This window comes from Schistocerca nitens, chromosome 4, assembly GCF_023898315.1.
Source record: "Schistocerca nitens isolate TAMUIC-IGC-003100 chromosome 4, iqSchNite1.1, whole genome shotgun sequence".
NCBI lineage: Eukaryota > Metazoa > Arthropoda > Insecta > Orthoptera > Acrididae > Schistocerca > Schistocerca nitens.
This window is the reverse complement of record NC_064617.1, coordinates 951,835,297-951,853,897: the sequence shown is the minus strand read 5'-3', so window position 1 is coordinate 951,853,897 and position 18,601 is coordinate 951,835,297.

Sequence of the window (18,601 nt, the reverse complement as noted above, 5' to 3'; positions counted from 1 at the left end):
CCCCTTTTCCTGTTCTAGTCGCGAATGGTTCGCGGGAAGAACGATTGCTGTAAGCTTGCGTATGGTCACAAATTTCTCTTATTTTATCTTCATGGTCTTTTCGTGAGATATACGTACGAGCAATCAACATACTTGTTGACTCTTCTAGGGACACATGCTCTCTTAACTTCAACAGCAAATCACACCGTGACGCAGAACACTTTATTTGCAGCATCTGCCACTGGAGTTGATCGATCATCTGTGTAGCGCTTTCGTATTTTACGAAAGCAACACATAACGAAACGCGTTGCTTTCCTTTCGATCTTATTTAATTCCTCTATCAATCCTATCTGGCACCTGCCACGTCAGTGACGGCAGTCAAAGGTAATTAACATATCGTTATTTAAAAAGCAGAAACGAATCTAGTAACGAACGAACGGATACAGTCATGATCAAAAGGAAACAATTACAACCCCTCCTCTACAGAAATGAGTGCACTGCATATGGCTCTCATTCTGCAATACTGATAAATGTTCTTCCTCTTCCACTATCAAACGACGCGTAGGAGGAAAACTGTGATTACATACAGCCATGCTTCTGTAATTAATTCCTGGGTGTTGTGTGATGTCCTTAGGTTAGTTAGGTTTAAGTAGTTCTAAGTTCTAGGGGACTGATGACCATAGATGTTAAGTCCCATAGTGCTCAGAGCCATATTTTTTGTAATTAATTCAATCGATCTTTGACTCATGGAGGCGACAGTAGAATAAAGAATTATGTTTAAAATGTATTGTTAATTGTGAAGTATATGTGTAACGGAGACGACAAAATGAAAGATAAATTTTAAGCTTTTGCATAGTTGCGGAACCCCTCATGGCTAATATCTGGGAAATAAGGAGAATTATCTTTATTTCTCTGTGGTAACACTGACGAACGCCCTGATATTAACGGTGTCTTTCCTAGAATGTCTATCACTCGAAAATAATAATAATGTATTATAATGGTTCTCAACTTTCAACAAACTGTCTATTATGGCGACATACTATTTTTTACTAGTACTTTCATTTTGTCACCTGAGGTGTAAAATTTTTAAGTGTGCAGTACTATTTCTTGGCTGTTTTGGCACCTACCTTATTCATCTCATACCTCAGTGCCACCGCAGAAAGCACGCGGCTTCCGTTTCCCTTAATCTGTAAATGAAGTGAAATACATCATTTGCTTTACTTGAAACTCTAAATGGAGCTATTGTGTAATTACGTATGAAAGGTGAACATTCCAAATGCCATTCTTTATTGAGAGCGCATTGGGACAAATTATTGTACTAGCAAATATACAGAGTTATGATATCACAGTAGTGTTCTCTGGAAATTAGAAATATGGCGCTTGTTTATAGCAACCTCTATCGAAGAAGAGTTGTGATGAAAAGATAAACATGCAAACATTAAGCAAATATGTACACGAATAAAGAACCATCCACCTTACGTTAATAGGTCCGTTCATCTTATGACGTTACAGAGTGTGACGAATACCAATATGGAGTAACATGACAGGAGTGCCGAAAAGTTCTTCTGCAGAAGTTCTATTTACTTTGTCAAACTGTCTTCCTCAAGGCACGTAGAACTATTACTTTAAGTAACTTTCATTGTTACAAAACATAATATTCAGTCACATTATTTGTTCTCATACAGTCTATACTGACATGGCAGTACAAGATGGCTCTGTATAAACACTGAAGAACCAAAGAAACTGATACACCTGCCTGATATCGTGTAGGGCCTCCGTGACCACGCAGATGTGCCGCAACACGACGTGGCACAGACTAGACTGATGTGGAGGGCATTGACACCATGAATCCTGCAGGGCTGTCCATAAATCCGTAAGAGTACGAGGAGGTGGAGATCTCTTCTGAACAGCTCGTTGCAAGGCATTCCAGATATGCTCAATAATGCCCATGTCTGGGGAGTTTGGTGGCCAGCAGAAGTGTTTAAACTCGGAAGGGTGTTCCTGGAGCCATTCTGTAGCAGTTCTGGACGCGTGGGGTGTCGCATTGTCCTGCTGGAATAATTCAAGTCCGTCGGAATGCACAACGTACATGAATGGACGCAGGTGATCAGACAGGACGATTACGTACGTGTCACCTGCCAGAGCCGTATCTAGACGTATTAGGGGTTCCATATCACTTCAACTGTACACGCCGCACGTCATTACAGCTCGAACGGTCCCCTCCTGACATGCAGGGTCCATGGATTAGTGAAGTTGTCTCCATACCCGTACACTTCCATCCGCTCGATACAACTTGAAACGAGACTCGTCCGACCAGGTAACGTGTTTCCAGGCATCAACAGTCCAATGCCGGTGATGACGGGCCCAGGTGAGGCGTGAATTTTTGTGTCGTGCAGTCGGCAAGGCTACATGAGTGGGCCTTCTGCCCCGAAATCTCATATCGGTGATGTTTCGTTGAATGGTTCGCACACTCTCACTTCTTGATGGTCCAGCACTGAAATTTGCAGCAGTTTGCGAAAGGGTTGCACTTCTGTCAAGTTAAACGATTCTCTTCAGTCGTCGTTGTTCCCGTACTTGGTGAATGCTTTTCCGGCAGCAGCGATGTCGTAGATTTGATATTTTACCTGATGCCTGATATTCACGGTACACTCGTGAATTGGTGGTGTGGGAAAGTCCCCACTTCATCGCTACCTTGGAGACGCTGTGTCCCATCACTACATCTACATCTACATTTACACTCCGCAAGCCACTCAAAGGTGTGTGGCGGAGGGCACTTTACGTGCCACTGCAATTACCTCCCTTTTCTGTTCCAGTCGCATATGGTTCGCAGGAAGAACGATTGCCGGAAAGCCTCCGTGCGCGCTCGAATCTCTCTAATTTTATATTCGTGATCTCCTCGGGAGGTATAAGTAGGGGAAGCAATATATTGGATACCTCATCCAGAAACGCACCCTCTCGAAACCTGGACAGCAAGCTACACCGCGTTGCAGAGCGCCTGTCTTGCAGAGTCTGCCACTTGAGTTCGCTAAACATCTCCGTAACGCTATCACGCTTACCAAATAACACTGTGACGAAACGCGCCGCTCTTCTTTGGATCTTCTCTATCTCCTCCGTCAACCCGATCTGGTACGGATCCCACACTGATGAACAATACTCAAGTATAGGTCGAACGAGTGTTTTGTAAGCCACCGATTGCAACACCATGTTCAAACACATTTAAATTTTGATAACGTACCATTGTATCAGCAGTAACCGATCTAAGAAATGCGCCAGACAGTAGTCTCATATAGGTGTTGCCGACTGCAGCGCCGTGTTCTGCATGTTTACATATCTCTGTATTTAAATACACCTGCCTATACCATTTTCCTTGGCGCTTCAGTGTATGTGACTTGCGCTGTTTGATAAACACAAAACGCAAATGTTTATGTGGATTGCAAGTGTAATCTGCCAGAGATGTCAGGCTACAGACTCATCTCACAAATACGTTACAATGACACAATGTGCTAGTATAGCATTTACTATTAGTCCAGAATTTTTTTTGGGAAACTGTTACTTTCTTTCAATGATCTGGGAACTAAAGACCTTCAGACAGCTGCAAATGAAACAGCTGTATTTAGTTTATTCGAGAATGGTGACTTAGTATTTGTGTGCTGGACGAACATTTAGGCAAATTTTATAGAAAGGGAAGACAAAGTACTAGGCGGTTAGAGCAGCTACTCACTGAGGTCCAATGTGGACTGTAATTATCGTATGGCAGCGAAATTTAGTAGATTTTCTAATGTGTTAATGCGGATCCTATTTACCCGGTGATACGTGGTACTTACTGGAATTAAGGATACGTCGAAGGGAGGAATCACCATTATTACTTTCTTTTCACACAACCTGTTTAACAATATACGAGTATAAACTGTGTTTTACAGACAAGCGTAACATTTAACCATAAAATTTTCTTTAAGAAAGGAAACAGTTTGCAGAATTCTTTTGACCTTAAACCTCAAGTTGAATAGGCTTTTAATCTTTGCAAAATAAATCTGAAGTGCTGTATTGCAAAACAGCAAACAATATGACAACGATTACAAGACAGCTGGACCTGAAAACTTGAGAGAGATAAACAATAAAAAGATTTGAAAATCACTGTAAATAATTTTAATACATAATTGTTTCTGTGGTATCAATGATTTTATGTGCGCTACTGAGTAAGACAAACTATATTAAAATACTTTGTGCAAAATGAGATGTAGCTTACATAAACTGCAAAATCATTCGTAAAAGACGGAGAAAACATCTCTCAGACCATATAGGACTACAAATCCAAACAGCATAAATGATCTCAGAAATATTACAATATAATACACTATAGGCCTAGCACATTGATGTATTTAATTATGATTTGATAGTTACTAGCTACATGTATAAATATTTGCGGTACAAGTTTGACTTGATACATACAATGGATATTGTCTACGGATGCAATAAAATCTGAGCAATGCATGTATGTAACTACTGCATGTGTCAACGTACATTGTTCCAAGCAAATGTTTAGCTTTATGCCATATAATCCCTTGATTACGGTCCTGATTCTATAGCGATCTGTGTTTAAATAGTCTTCGGATTTTTTAACTTTCAGCCGGCCGGAGTGGCCGATCGGTTCTAGGCGCTACAGTCTGGAACCGCGCGACCGCTACGGTCACAGGTTCGCATCCTGCCTCGGGCATGGATGTGTTTGATGTGGTTAGGTTTAAGTAGTTCTTATTTCTAGGGGACTGATGACCCTGTAACACCATAGCTCTAAAGCTCTACTGATTTATTTTGCTTTTGTTTCATTTAATGTTACATCATTGAGCTTCTGTAAAGGTGTTTGTTTGAATCGATAACATAAAATTGTATACTCCTTTCTTTGTTAAAACTTTGATGTCATGATTTGATTGTATGCTGTGTAGCATATCTCTCGTTTAAATGCTTTGACCCATTTGGAGGGAACAAAACTTACTGTATATAATTGTAATTTTGTGTGAATAATTTTTTGTAGAAATGTCTATATGTGCAAATGTTCTGTTTTGTTTAAAATGGTTGTTTACTGTTATGTAAATTGCTGATCCTCACTTAGGGCTCTTAGTATTCTGTGTATAAGAGGTGTAGTGGTTCCCCTCGGGAACGGAACTGCGTAGCGCGCGCAAATTGTGGTTGGCTTAGGTGGAAAAGGTGGAACTGATAGTCAGTCGGAGACGAGCCAGCAGTCGGGGACGAGCAATGAGTCGGGGACGAGCCACCGGTCGGAGATGAGCTACCAAACTGTGCACTGCTATGCAAAGTGCGCATATTGTGCTGATTCCGAGAGAGGCTTTTCCTGCTTCTTTCCAAGGCCTCGGATGGATGGATAAATAGCTGGAACTATTCTGGAATTTGTATCTGTCGTCGCCACCAAGAAATGACAGAGTCCAGCAATTCTGCCTGCAATTCCACCTACCAACATGCAGTTGCCACCACATTGCGCAATCATTGCAACGTAATACTATAATGATGTACAGTGAAGGATCAGCTTAATGGATGTGTTATTGTGCTCAAATATAAGGTAATTTATATCTGAATTTATGTACCAACCTTGATTTTTCTCCTCATCATAACACCTCTCAGGTTCCTTTCCGTTTGAACTAAAGTAATTACCGAGTGTCCCTACTGAAAGAACTTTTATGACCAATGTTATGCTAATTAATGTCTCTTGAACTTAGTAAAAAGAAAGTTAAAGTTAATGTGGCAAGAGAGTGAGTTAAAGTTAATTATGCTTGCTGAAATAATTTTCCTAGTAAAACTGCTTATTAATGTGTTGTTGCCAACTGCAAAATTAAAAGTTCTTAAGACTGAGGCTTCTAAAGTTTTGCTTAGCTAATGATCACCTTGATATCTGTAGTAAATTCTAAAAGGTGAGCCAGTTTCTTGCAATTTTGTTAACATTGTGTTTCGATGTAGTAAAAGTGAGAAAGCTGTAGTTGTGAAACGTTATACACTCTTGTTTGCTAAGTATTTGTCTCTCTTGTGTGCATATTAACAATATAAAGACCACTCAGTTTGTGTAAGCCCTGAATGTGATAGTGTTTTTCTGTACCTGTTATAATGTTGCAAATAGTTTGTGCTGTTCCAACTGTTAGTTGCATTCTTACCGTAAACATATGAGTGTGTCACAGTTCATTGCACTCGCTTGTGGTCAAGTATAGGTTGTGTTTACCCATTAGAGTTACTAATAACTAATTTCTTGAATGAGAATGTTAATCATTCTCTTGCCTAGTTAGGCTGGCGACCGTTTTCTTTATCAATTAAACATTGCAGATAGGCAAAAGTAATGTTTGTTACTTTTCGAATATTTACGTAATTCTGACTTTCATTTCCGATAAGCCACCTCTGTTAGGTACAACACGGTCAACATAACAAACTTCCTCTCAGAGGGTAACACTGCGCTGTTGCTTTATACCATAATTGCTAAAACAAAATAATTCTGTTTTGCAAACTGCTCCTACTTTAGGGTTATGGTATAACAGTAGCAGACGGGAGTGTTATACGTGGCTTTTCCGTGACAGGACTATTTGTTCTGTTGGGGCATACTACGTAATAAACCAAATTTGGTGTTTCATAGTCTGAGACAGCAAAGGACTTGGAAGAGCAGTTGAACGGAATGGATGGTGTCTTGAAGGGAGGATATAAGATGAACATCAACAAAAGCAAAACGAGGATAATGGAATGTAGTGGAATTAAGTCGGGTGATGTTGAGGGTATTAGATTAGGAAATGAGACACTTAAAGTAGTAAAGGAGTTTTGCTATTTGGGGAGCAAAATAACCGATGATGGTCGAAGTAGAGAGGATATAAAATGTAGACTGGCAATGGCAAGGAAAGCGTTTCTGAAGAAGAGGAATTTGTTAACATCGAGTATAGATTTAAGTGTCAGGAAGTCATTTCTGAAAGTATTTGTATGGAGTGTAGCCATGTATGGAAGTGAAACATGGACGGTAAATAGTTTGGACAATAAGAGAATAGAAGCTTTCGAAATGGGGTGCTACAGAAGGATGCTGAAGATTAGATGGGTAGATCACATAACTAATGAGGAGGTATTGAATAGGATTGGGGAGAAGAGGAGTTTGTGGCACAACTTGACCAGAAGAAGGGATCGTTTGGTAGGACATGTTCTGAGGCATCAATGGATCACCAATTTAGTATTGGAGGGCATCGTGGAGGGTAAAAATCGTAGGGGGAGACCAAGAGATGAATACACTAAGCAGATTCAGAAGGATGTAGGTTGCAGTAGATACTGGGAGATGAAGAAGCTTGCACAGGATAGAGTAGCATGGAGAGCTGCATCAAACCAGTCTCAGGACTGAAGACCACAACAACAACAACATAGTATAAGCTACGTAAATACGCTGTTGTAGTGTTATAACCCCTCAGAAGTTAAGTCCCATAGTGCTCAGAGCCATTTGAACCATTTTTTTAACTTTCAAATATCAGTTACACATAGACACAGAGTTTTACAGATAAATCATCATCATAGATGGTAGAACACACACAATTCCGTATTTGAAAATCGTTTCATTCGGTTTTAGCAATTCGAGCTGGTGTACGCCTCTCGATACTGGGTAACACACAGGAATCTCTTAGATCCGTCTTTTAAATTTATTTCAAGTGTAGTAGCGTCATGTGAACGCTATTTTTATATTTCCAATCGTTTTATTCTTATTAATTTGTAGACACAAAGAGTGTCACTTACTGAGTTTTTTTTCTTTATTTCAGGTAAGAAATCCTTTACTACCTCCTCAGCAGAAAGCGTGAGTATTTTGTTCATTTGTAAGTTAACTTCTATTTAAAACAATGCATAGTACCCGAATTTGAATCGTAACATTCATGTGACACTGGCGGTACACTTCTAACTGGACGACACGAATACATCGTAGGAGAAGACTCAAAGTTTCAAGCAGGTAATAGTTCCACTTCACGGAGGTGTTCCATCTCTCGGATATAGTATACCTTATGTCTACGTCATCACTGATGATTTTCATGTAACATACGCATACGTTTTCCTTGTATCAGAGAATGCATCTCCTGATAGTAAATCATATGAATGATATGCTGTCATCAGTGGTAGGATGGTTGCAAAAAGTAGTACGAGAACTAAAGGCGAGGAAGTCCCAACAAATTCCAGCCTCCCATCTGAAATTAGTAAGTTTTGAATGCCGCGAAAAAGTGACTCATATTTTTATCGACCGTATTTCAGTGCTTTATCAGAAAACAGTGAAGAACCTGGAGTAACTCTGAATAAACATCTCAATTGGGCAAAGCATACTGTCATCATGTGCTCGAACACTTCCGTTTGTTTCTATACCATTAAAAAGTTCGGGAAATATTTCCGCCGGATGTGAAATGCGAAATTGCGCAGTCACTCGTTCTGCTGAACATAAACGATTGCGACGTAATCTAGCTCAGCAAGATTAGTAAGAACAGCAGGTGGTTAGAACTAACGATGAATGCCTGTGGGAATTATATTTACAACATCCGTATATTTCGCCCTGCGAGTGCTTCGTACGCCCAGTTTGGTTGACTGCGACCAGGCAAGTCACTTCACCGTCTCACGTCATTTTTATTTCATCGTATTCTCAGTGCACATGCATCACAGTAATTATCGGTCACCCCTTCATAAATGAAAACAAGGTGTCACTTATCTAGTATCCCAGCTGTGCCCATCCATAAAATAAAAACATCTGCGAACTCTATTGTTGCCGCCCGTTCTTGGAACAAATTACCCTGCACTCTGCGCACAATTAAATGCCTTGTTGCTTTTAAGAAGTTGAAACAGTACCTTCTGTCACCCTCAATCGTTTCCCAAAAAATTATCCCTCCGTCAAACGGTAAAGAAAATTCTCCCACATTTACTCATATTTACACTTCTTAGTTTTCATTTCTCAGTCATTTACTTCACTTTTTACACCCTGTCTTCATTAGCACAATTTTATAGCGTTCTTCTTTCTCTCTCTCTCTCTCTCTCTCTCTCTCTCTCTCTCTCCCTCTCTCTCTCTTTTCCAGGCCATCTTTCACGTTCATTGCTGCTAGTCCTCATAGCTTCAAACTACCTCCCTGTAAATGGTCCCAGTTCCACTGATGAACGAATGTAAAGGGTGTTCTTTTTTTTCTCTTTATGCATTGTAATAATCACTAAATGTTGTATACTATATTGACTTACGCTTACCGCAATGAATGTAATGCGAAATGTGTCAAACGAATGGTTAGGTATTAGAAGGCTTGATTACTCTAATCATACACGGTGAAATAAATCAATAAGTCACTAAAAATAAAGTATCATTAATCATACCCAACGCCAGTAAGCCCAGGTATCGGCGTTAGCAGAGAATTCTTGTCATTTCGCGAACTTGAACAACATATTCATGCTTCTCAACGTACAGACGTGTCCTCCTGGACTGAGAAGTCTGTGCCTACAATACCTTTCAAAGGACGATATGCCCACGATTGTTACATCTTTTCTTTAGCCAAGACATAACTCGTGCATGACGTCATACTACCGGTTCTGAACCGGCCGCGGTGGCCGTGCGGTTCTAGGCGCTACAGTCCAGAACCGCGGGACTGCTACGGTCGCAGGTTCGAATCCTGCCTGGGGCATGGATGTGTGTGATGTCCTTAGGTTAGTTAAGTTTAAGTAGTTCTAGGGGACTGATGACCTAAGATGTTAAGTCCCATAGTGCTCAGAGCCATTTGAACCATTTGAACCGGTTCTGCTGTTCTCTTACTCTTGTTCTCCAACTCTACGTTCTTCATTAACTTAGCTGAGAACATCGGTTGAACAAAATCAAGTGTCGATAATAGTACTACACATTTAAGATTCTATCAACTTACGCCAAATGATACTATTCCATTGATGAAGTTTGTGGTGTGGAAAAATACTAGGTAGCTTACCTGGATGAAAAGAACGAAAAGGCGAGAGATTATAGACACAAGAAGAAGCAAGTAAGACTAGGGGACAGGGGAAAGAAGGACTGAAATGTACCAGATGCAGAAGTAGTGAAAGAGAAACGTCCAACGCCTTTCAAATGAGTAAACCAAGAGTTATTATGTTGCCATAATTTGAAATGAGGGAATACTGGTGAGACTATATTAGCATTGGCGTTTATAAATAAGTGGTCGCTGGGAGAAACTTTGCCTTTCACTTCTGTAGTTCGTAGTAATAGACGGCAAATCATCGAGTAAAACTGAAGTGATATCAGGTGTTCCCCAGGGAAGCGTCCTGGGACCTCTGCTGTCCCCGATCTATATAAATGACCTGGGTGACAATCTGAGCAGTTCTCTTAGGTTGTTCGCAGATGATGCTGTAATTTACCGTCTAGTAAGGTCATCCGAAGACCAGTATCAGTTGCAAAGCGATTTAGAAAAGATTGCTGTGTGGTGTGGCAGGTGGCAGTTGACGCTAAATAATGAAAAGTGTGAGGTGATCCACATGAGTTCCAAAAGAAATCCGTTGGAATTCGATTACTCGATAAATAGTACAATTCTCAAGGCTGTCAATTCAACTAAGTACCTGGGTGTTAAAATTACGGACAACTTCAGGGGAAGGCGAGCCAAAGGTTGCGTTTCATTGGCAGGGCACTTAGAAGATGCAACAAGTCCACTAAAGAGACAGCTTACACTACACTCGTTCGTCCTCTGTTAGAATATTGCTGCGCGGTGTGGGATCCTTACCAGGTGGGATTGACGGAGGACATCGAAAGGGTGCAAAAAATGGCAGCTCGTTTTGTATTATCACGTAGTAGGAGAGAGAGTGTGGCAGATATGATACGCGAATTGGGTTGGAAGTCATTACAGCAAAGACGTTTTTCGTCGCGGCGAGATCTATTTACGAAATTTCAGTCACTAACTTTCTCTTCCGAATGCGAAAATATTTTGTTGAGCCCAACCTACATAGGTAGGAATGATCATCAAAATAAAGTAAGAGAAATCAGAGCTCGAACAGAAAGGTTTAGGTGTTCGTTTTTCCCGCGCGCTGTTTGGGAATGGAATGGTAGAGAGATAGTATGATTGTGGTTCGACGAACCCTCTGCCAAGCACTTAAATGTGAATTGCAGAGTAGTCATGTAGATGTAGCTGAAATCGGTTCCCTGTTGCGATTAAGCCATGCTGCTGCTAGCGTTGGTGCTGTTTGTAGGTTTCCGCCCTCTCTTGGAGGCCAGACGGTATCGTTTAGTTGGCATGACTGCGGTTGTTTGTCTTTGTTGACTGGCGCCACTCGGTTTTGCAAGTGAGTCCTGTCCGCTAGGGGCAGCAGCGACGGTTATGAGTATGTAGTAACTGTTGGCATATCTTTGGGGCGACGTCGTTGTTTTTCTCGGTCCTGTGAGTGGGCCAGGTCGATTGGGGACTCAGGAGGAGCCAGGTCCGCGCAGTGGAGAACACGCCGGGACTGCTGGCGGTGCGGTTGGACTGTCGGATGGAAGGGCTATGGTCACGAGGTTGCACGACCTCGTCGTAAGCCAGATCCTGCAGGCTTAAAGATGAGTGCATTTCAATCCAAGTAGAGAAACCCCCACCATTTTGGCATCTCGCGATTCTCCAGTGACTTGGGTTCGTGTTGCTGCTCGTAGTGTCGCCGAGGCGAAGAGCAGCGAGTGGAGTACTTGGAGAAGGCGGATCTGATTAGCTTTCCTCGACTTCTTATTACTATTTACTGCGTTCAACTTGTTACAATTTGTTAAATTCAACCAGCGGTAATTTTTCCTTGGCTGGTGGCCGCTAACGTCCCAGTTACCTGCCCTGGGGGTTAGTGTATGTAACGACATTGTACGTTTCCTCACCTTGCCGCTAATGTCCGATAAGGTGCGTAGTTTTGTCAGCTTTCTTTTTTGTAGGCCGGTTGATAATTCTTCTACGCTGATGGTAGAGATTCCTTCCTCGTTCCGGGATCTCTAAACACAGTATTCTGGGGACGTAGTGCAGACCATCGTTTCCGGCTTTAGCGTATTGTTCCATCTTTGCACTCGGTTTATCGGACGTCAGATAGTTTCAGCAAGATTATTTTAGTCATTCGTTAGGCTGCCACTAGTTTGAGTTACCATCTTGTGAAGTGAATGCAACTCTTCGCTGCCTATCTAATCGCTCGCGAAAATGTTTGTTGCCTTACCTTCTCAGAGTTCGATTCCTGGAGCACCGTCTGTGGCCCCTTGGTTCTTGTAAGACATGTGTGTTCTAAAGGGAGGTCTGATGGCCAGAAGTTCAGTGTAACGCTCCTTCAGTCCACGCCTTCTGCGGGTATAATCTGCCTCAGTACCCTTTAAGGATTTTATGTACTGGTCCTTGTGTTTTACTGTTGCATCATTTATTACAATACTTTGTATTGCCTACATTAAAGGTTATATATGTCTATTTAATAGTTCTGGTCGCCTTCTGGAATAAATCTACCAGTGTAATGTTCAGTGGAAGTTCAAGGTTGTGTTACAAAGTTTACCATCATCTTATTTAACCCGTTTGGTGATCATTTGCTTGTTTTTTTTTTTTTTTATTGACCTTTGCTATTGTATTTGCTGTTTTTGCAGCAGGTTTCTACATTTTTATACAGGGTGTTACAAAAAGGTACGGCCAAACTTTCAGGAAACATTCCCCACAGACAAAGAAAGAAAATATGTTATGTGGACATGTGTCCGGAAACGCTTACTTTCTATGTTAGAGCTCATTTTATTACTTCGCTTCAAATCACATTAATCATGGAATGGAAACACACAGCAACAGAACGTACCAGCGTGACTTCACTTTGTTACAGGAAATGTTCAAAATGTCCTCCGTTAGCGACGATACATGCATCCACCCTCCGTCGCATGGAATCCCTGATACGCTGATGCACCCCAGGAGAATGGCGTATTGTATCACAGCCGTCCACAATACGAGCACGAAGAGTCTCTACATTTGGTACCGGGGTTGCGTAGACAAGAGCTTTCAAATGCCCCCAGAAATGAAAGTCAAGAGGGTTGAGGTCAGGAGAGCGTGGAGGCCACGGAATTGGTATGCCTCTACCAATCCATCGGTCACCGAATCTGTTGTTGAGAAGCGCACGAACACTTCGACTGAAATGTGCAGGAGCTCCATCGTGCATGAACCACATGTTGTGTAGTACTTGTAAAGGCACATTTTCTAGCAGCACAGGTAGAGTACCCCGTATGAAATCATGATAACGTGCTCCATTGAGCGTAGGTGGAAGAACATGGGGCCCAATCACATCACCAACAATGCATGCCCAAACGTTCACAGAAAATCTCTGTTGATCGCGTGATTGCGCAATTGCGTGCGGATTCTCGTCAGCCCACACACGTTGATTGTGAAAATTTACAATTTCATCACGTTGGAATGAAGCCTCATCCGTAAAGAGAAAATTTGCACTGAAATGAGGATTGACACATTGTTGGTTGAACCATTCGCAGAAGTGTACCCGTGGAGGCCAATCAGCTGCTGATAGTGCCTGCACACGCTGTACATGGTACGGAAACAACTGGTTCTCCCGTAGCACTCTACATACAGTGACGTGGTCAACGTTACCTTGTACAGCAGCAACTTCTCTGACGCTGACATTAGGGTTATCGTCAACTGCACGAGAATTGCCTCGTCCATTGCAGGTGTCCTCGTCGTTCTAGGTCTTCCCCAGTCGCGAGTCATAGGCTGGAATGTTCCGTGCTCCCTAAGACGCCGATCAATTGCTTCGAACGTCTTCCTGACGGGACACCTTCGTTCTGGAAATCTGTCTCGATACAAACGTACCGAGCCACGGCTATTGCCCCGTGCTAATCCATACATCAAATGGGCATCTACCAACTCCGCATTTGTAAACATTGCACTGACTGCAAAACCACGTTCGTGATGAACACTAACCTGTTGATGCTACGTACTGTAGAGCAATGAGTCGCATGTCAACACAAGCACCGAAGTCAACATTATCTTCCTTCAATTGGGCCAACTGGCGGTGAATCCAAGAAGTACAGTCCATACTGACGAAACTAAAATGAGCTATAACATGGAAATTAAGCGTTTCCGGACACATGTCCACATAACATCTTTTCTTTATATGTGTGTGAGGAATGTTTCCTGAAAGTTTGGCCGTACCTTTTTGTAACACCCTGTATTATTGCCGTTCCGGGCGTGTAAGGCCTTCAGCCGTCATTGTTGTCACTTGCCTTGAAACTCTAATTTGGTATTTGTATTTACGCAGTAAGCCCTTAAAATCTTATTTACTGGCGTTCCTGGCGTTTGATGCCCTCTGCTGTGTTTGTGGCGACTTTCCTTTAATATTTCAATACCTAATTCGTAAGTTGCATCGAGTTTTAAACAATTCTTGATTTATTGCCATTGCTGGCGTGTAAGGCCTTCTGCCCAGATCACAGTGGCTTACTATTAAAACGTTATCTGCTGTATCTGTATTTAATGGCGATTTGCTAAATTGTAACTCACTTAAAACACTATTATTTAGACAGTTATTTAATCCTTCATTAATAACGTGTGATATTTTTATTTGTTGTTGAGTCTGGAATTACTGGTTTAAAATAAATTGTGTGTAACTTTAAAAGGCAGCCAACAGTAGCTGATTATGGCCCAGTCCACAACCGTAACCGAATCCTGCCTTCCCTTGACTATCAGGTTTCAGCGATGGTCCTCGATTTGGAGTCTGACAGTGAATACATGGTGACGAAATTCTTGAGCTAGACACAGGGCGTGAGCTGTAAAACCCGGCTCATAATCAGGTGATGGGCTCAAGCGCCCAGTCGATCAATCAGATTCACGTTCCCTGCAGTTTCGGTAAGTCACTTGTGGTTAATACCTAGATGGTATCTGAAGTGGCCGAGACCGTCTTCTTACGTTTCTAAGGACCTCGTCGCATACGACACCTACCTGTTACACTGTTGTTGGGGCTACATTCAGTGCTTGGTGCTCCTCAATCTGCTGTGTGAGCAGTGGCTTTCACACTCTCGTTTCTTTCTCATCATCATGGTTATCAACAACATCAAAAACACCGTATGTACTTGAACCTTTATCCACTAATGAATAGGGCTAAAATAACTATTCAATTTGTTGTTCAGAAGTGATCTATTAACGCGTTTAGAGATCTGTTCATCTTCACATAATAAATAACTTCTGAACATCATAGTAAACAATTATTTTAGCATTTTATTTAGCATTGCATAAAGATTCAGATTTACATATTGATCACATGCTTCCTACTCGACCTCGTATCTCACCTTAAAACCTTACGTTCGCCACGGATAGAGCGGCTTCACCCGTTGGAGGTTTGAGTCTTCGCTCGGGCATAAGCGTGTATGTTGTCCTTAGAATAACTCATTTAAGTTAGATTATGTAGTGTGTAAACCTAGTGACCGATGACTTCAGCAGTTTCATCCCATAGTAACCTACCACAAATTTCCAAATTTTCCTGACGACTACATCCCATACGTCAGATGGCGTTGCAGTGTGCTCTAGGTCAACTGTCGCTGGTGGATGACACCAACTTCAGGCATCAGAATGGTCTCGGCTGTCAAAAATGCAAAAATCAGGACGAAGCAAAACACGGATTTTGGTCACGTCGAACATTAAACCGCAAGATATCTCTCCCGGGAAGGAGACATCATCATTTAATGACAAAGTCCAGTGTATGAACATAAATCTAGATGGATACTCTACATATCACACTTACGTTCCTGGCAGAGGGTTCATCGAACTACCTTCAAAATAGTTCTGTGTTATTCCACTCTCGAACAGCGCGCGGAAAAAGACGAACACCTACACATTTCCGCACGTCCTCTGATTTCCTTTATTTTATGATGATGATCGTTTCTCCCTACGTAGCTCGGCGCCAAAAAAAATATTTTCGCATTCGGAGGAGAATGTTAGCGAGTGAAATTCCGTAAGAAGATTCCGTCGCAAGGAGAAATGCCTTTGTTTTGATGATTTCCACACCAAATCCTGTATCACGTCTGTACCACTCTCTCCCCTATTTCGCGATAACACAAAACATGCTGCCCTTTTTTAAACTTTCTCGATGTACTTCTTTAATCCTATATGATCAGGATCCTACACTGCACGGCTGTGCTCCAAAAGAGGACGCACAAGCGTAATGTAGGCAGTCTCTTTAGTAGATCTGTTGCATCTTCTAAGTGTTCTGACAATAAAACGCAGTCTTTGGTTCTTCTTTTTTCCACAGTATTTTCTACGTGTTCGTTCGAATTTAAGATGTTCGTAATCGTAATTCCTAGATATTTAGTTTAATTTAAGGGCTTTAGATTAGACGGATTTATCATGTAACCAAAGTTTAACGGATTCCTTTTAGCACCTCACACACTTCTTTATTTAGGGTCAATTTTCACATCACACCAGACATCTTACCTAAACAGTTTTAATCGGATGATGACTTTACTAGACGATGAAAGACAGCGTCATCTGCAAAGAGCCATACACAACTGCTCAGATTGTCTCCTAAATCGTTTATACATATAAGCAAAATGCAGGGGCCTGTAACAGTACCTTTGGGAACGCCACAAATCTCTTGTTTTACTTAACGACTTTCCGTCAGTTACTACGAAATGATGACTTCTCTGACCGGAAGTCACGAATCCAGTTGCATAACTGAGACGATATTTCATAAGCATGCAGTCTGATTACACGCCTCTTGTGAGGCACCGTGTCAAAGGGCTTATGGAAATCTAGGAAGAACGAATCACTTAGGAATCCCTTGTCGATAGCACTCAACACAATGTGAGAGTAAAGAGCTAGTGGAGTTTCACAATGAAACGTCCCCTATGAACAATTATACAAGACTATGCTTAAACTGACACACAATATTTTTAGCGCAACGCAATCTGACTTTCAATAATCCCTACAAAAAAAAATGGCCCTGACTAACATTAACCTATACCTTTCACAAATCACTTACCTCACAAAAATCTTCGTTACTCGAACTACTGCTATACAGCGAGCGCCACTACTGCCAGCTAAATAAAAGATTCAAACTACTGAAGGCACTAACTACTGATAGGCATAGTTAGCAAATGAAAGATTTTAATAGAGAACAAACAATGTATTTACCTTAATAGTGTTCAAAGGTAATAATATATGAGTTCATGTACTGTCTCTGTCCAAAACTCCGCCATCTCTCTCCCCACATCTGCCACTGCTGGCGGCTCACCTCCAACTGCGCCACGCTACGCGCTATTAACATCCAGCTGCCCAACACTACAATGGCAGACAACACTGCAAACTAGCCACAGACTGCACACAGCACAGCCAGTGATTTTTCATACAGAGCGCTACGTGGCGTTACCAGTAAGAAAACCTAAACAGCCTACTTACAACAAGAACGATGTTTTCTAAATCCTTGTTGGACTATGTGTCAATAGGCCGTTCCCTTCGAGGTAATCCATAATGTTCGAACACAACGTATGTTGCAAATTCCTCCTGCATATCGACGTTAATGATAGTAGTAGTAGTAGTAGTAGTAGTAGTAGTAGTGTGGTATTCTGCCTCACGGCAGGTCTTGTCATGGGTTAAGCCTCCCTCCACTTTTGTCTGTCCATAGCCAGTCTTTTCATATCTGAATATTTGCCTCCTTTGATATTGTCCAGCATTTGATATCTTCTTTTTACTCTTCCCCTTTTTTCCCTCCACCACTCCTGTTATTCCCTCCTTCAATAAACAGTCCCTCCTCAAAGAATGTCCAGTCCAGTTCCGTTTTCTCTTTCTGATGACTTTCAGCATGTTTCTTTCTTCTCCAACTCTTCTTAATACTTCTTTATTCCTTACCCGGTCTTCCAATTTCACTTTTTCCATTCTTCTCCATATCCACTTCTCTAGTGCCTCCAATTTTCTTTCGTCTTCCTTCCTCAATGTCCAGGTCTTCGCACCATATAGTGCAACGCTCCAGATGTAACATTTGGCAAGTCTTTTCCTCAGATCTTTTTTTAGTGGTCCATAAAGTAATTTCTGTTTCCTCTTCTACTCATCTTTTGCCATTGCAACTCTTTTCCTAATTTCTGTTAAGCAATACATATAATCCATTATTACTCTTCCCAAATAACTGAAATTATTCACTTGCTCTATTTCCTCTCCCCCCTATTTTCATTCGGCATTTTCTCCCCTTTCCTCCAATTACCATGCTTTTCGGTTTCTTCTTGGTAATCTTCATTTCATATTCTTCTAATTTTGTGTTTAGATCATCTAACATTGGTTATATCTCTCTTGCACTCTGTCATCACAACCATGTAATCTCCAAATATTATACACTCCACTCTCCGACCCCCTGACCTGTAAATTAGCGAATTAATCCTATTGCCTTTCTTGAATATTGGTGAGACCTAAATAAGTTTCCTTCTTTGGATACGAATCTTTGGTCAAGCGAGCGGCTATACATGATTTTTTAAATGTGGAGCTATTGCATCAGCAAACTCTGAAAGGAACCTAATTGGTACACACTCTGGACTGGATAATCTCCTTTTATAAAGTGATTTAAGTTGCTTCACTACTCCAAGGATATCTGCTTCTAAGTTACTCATGTTGGCATCTGTTCTTGATTCTAATTCTGGAGTATTTACTTCGTCTTGTTTGGTGAA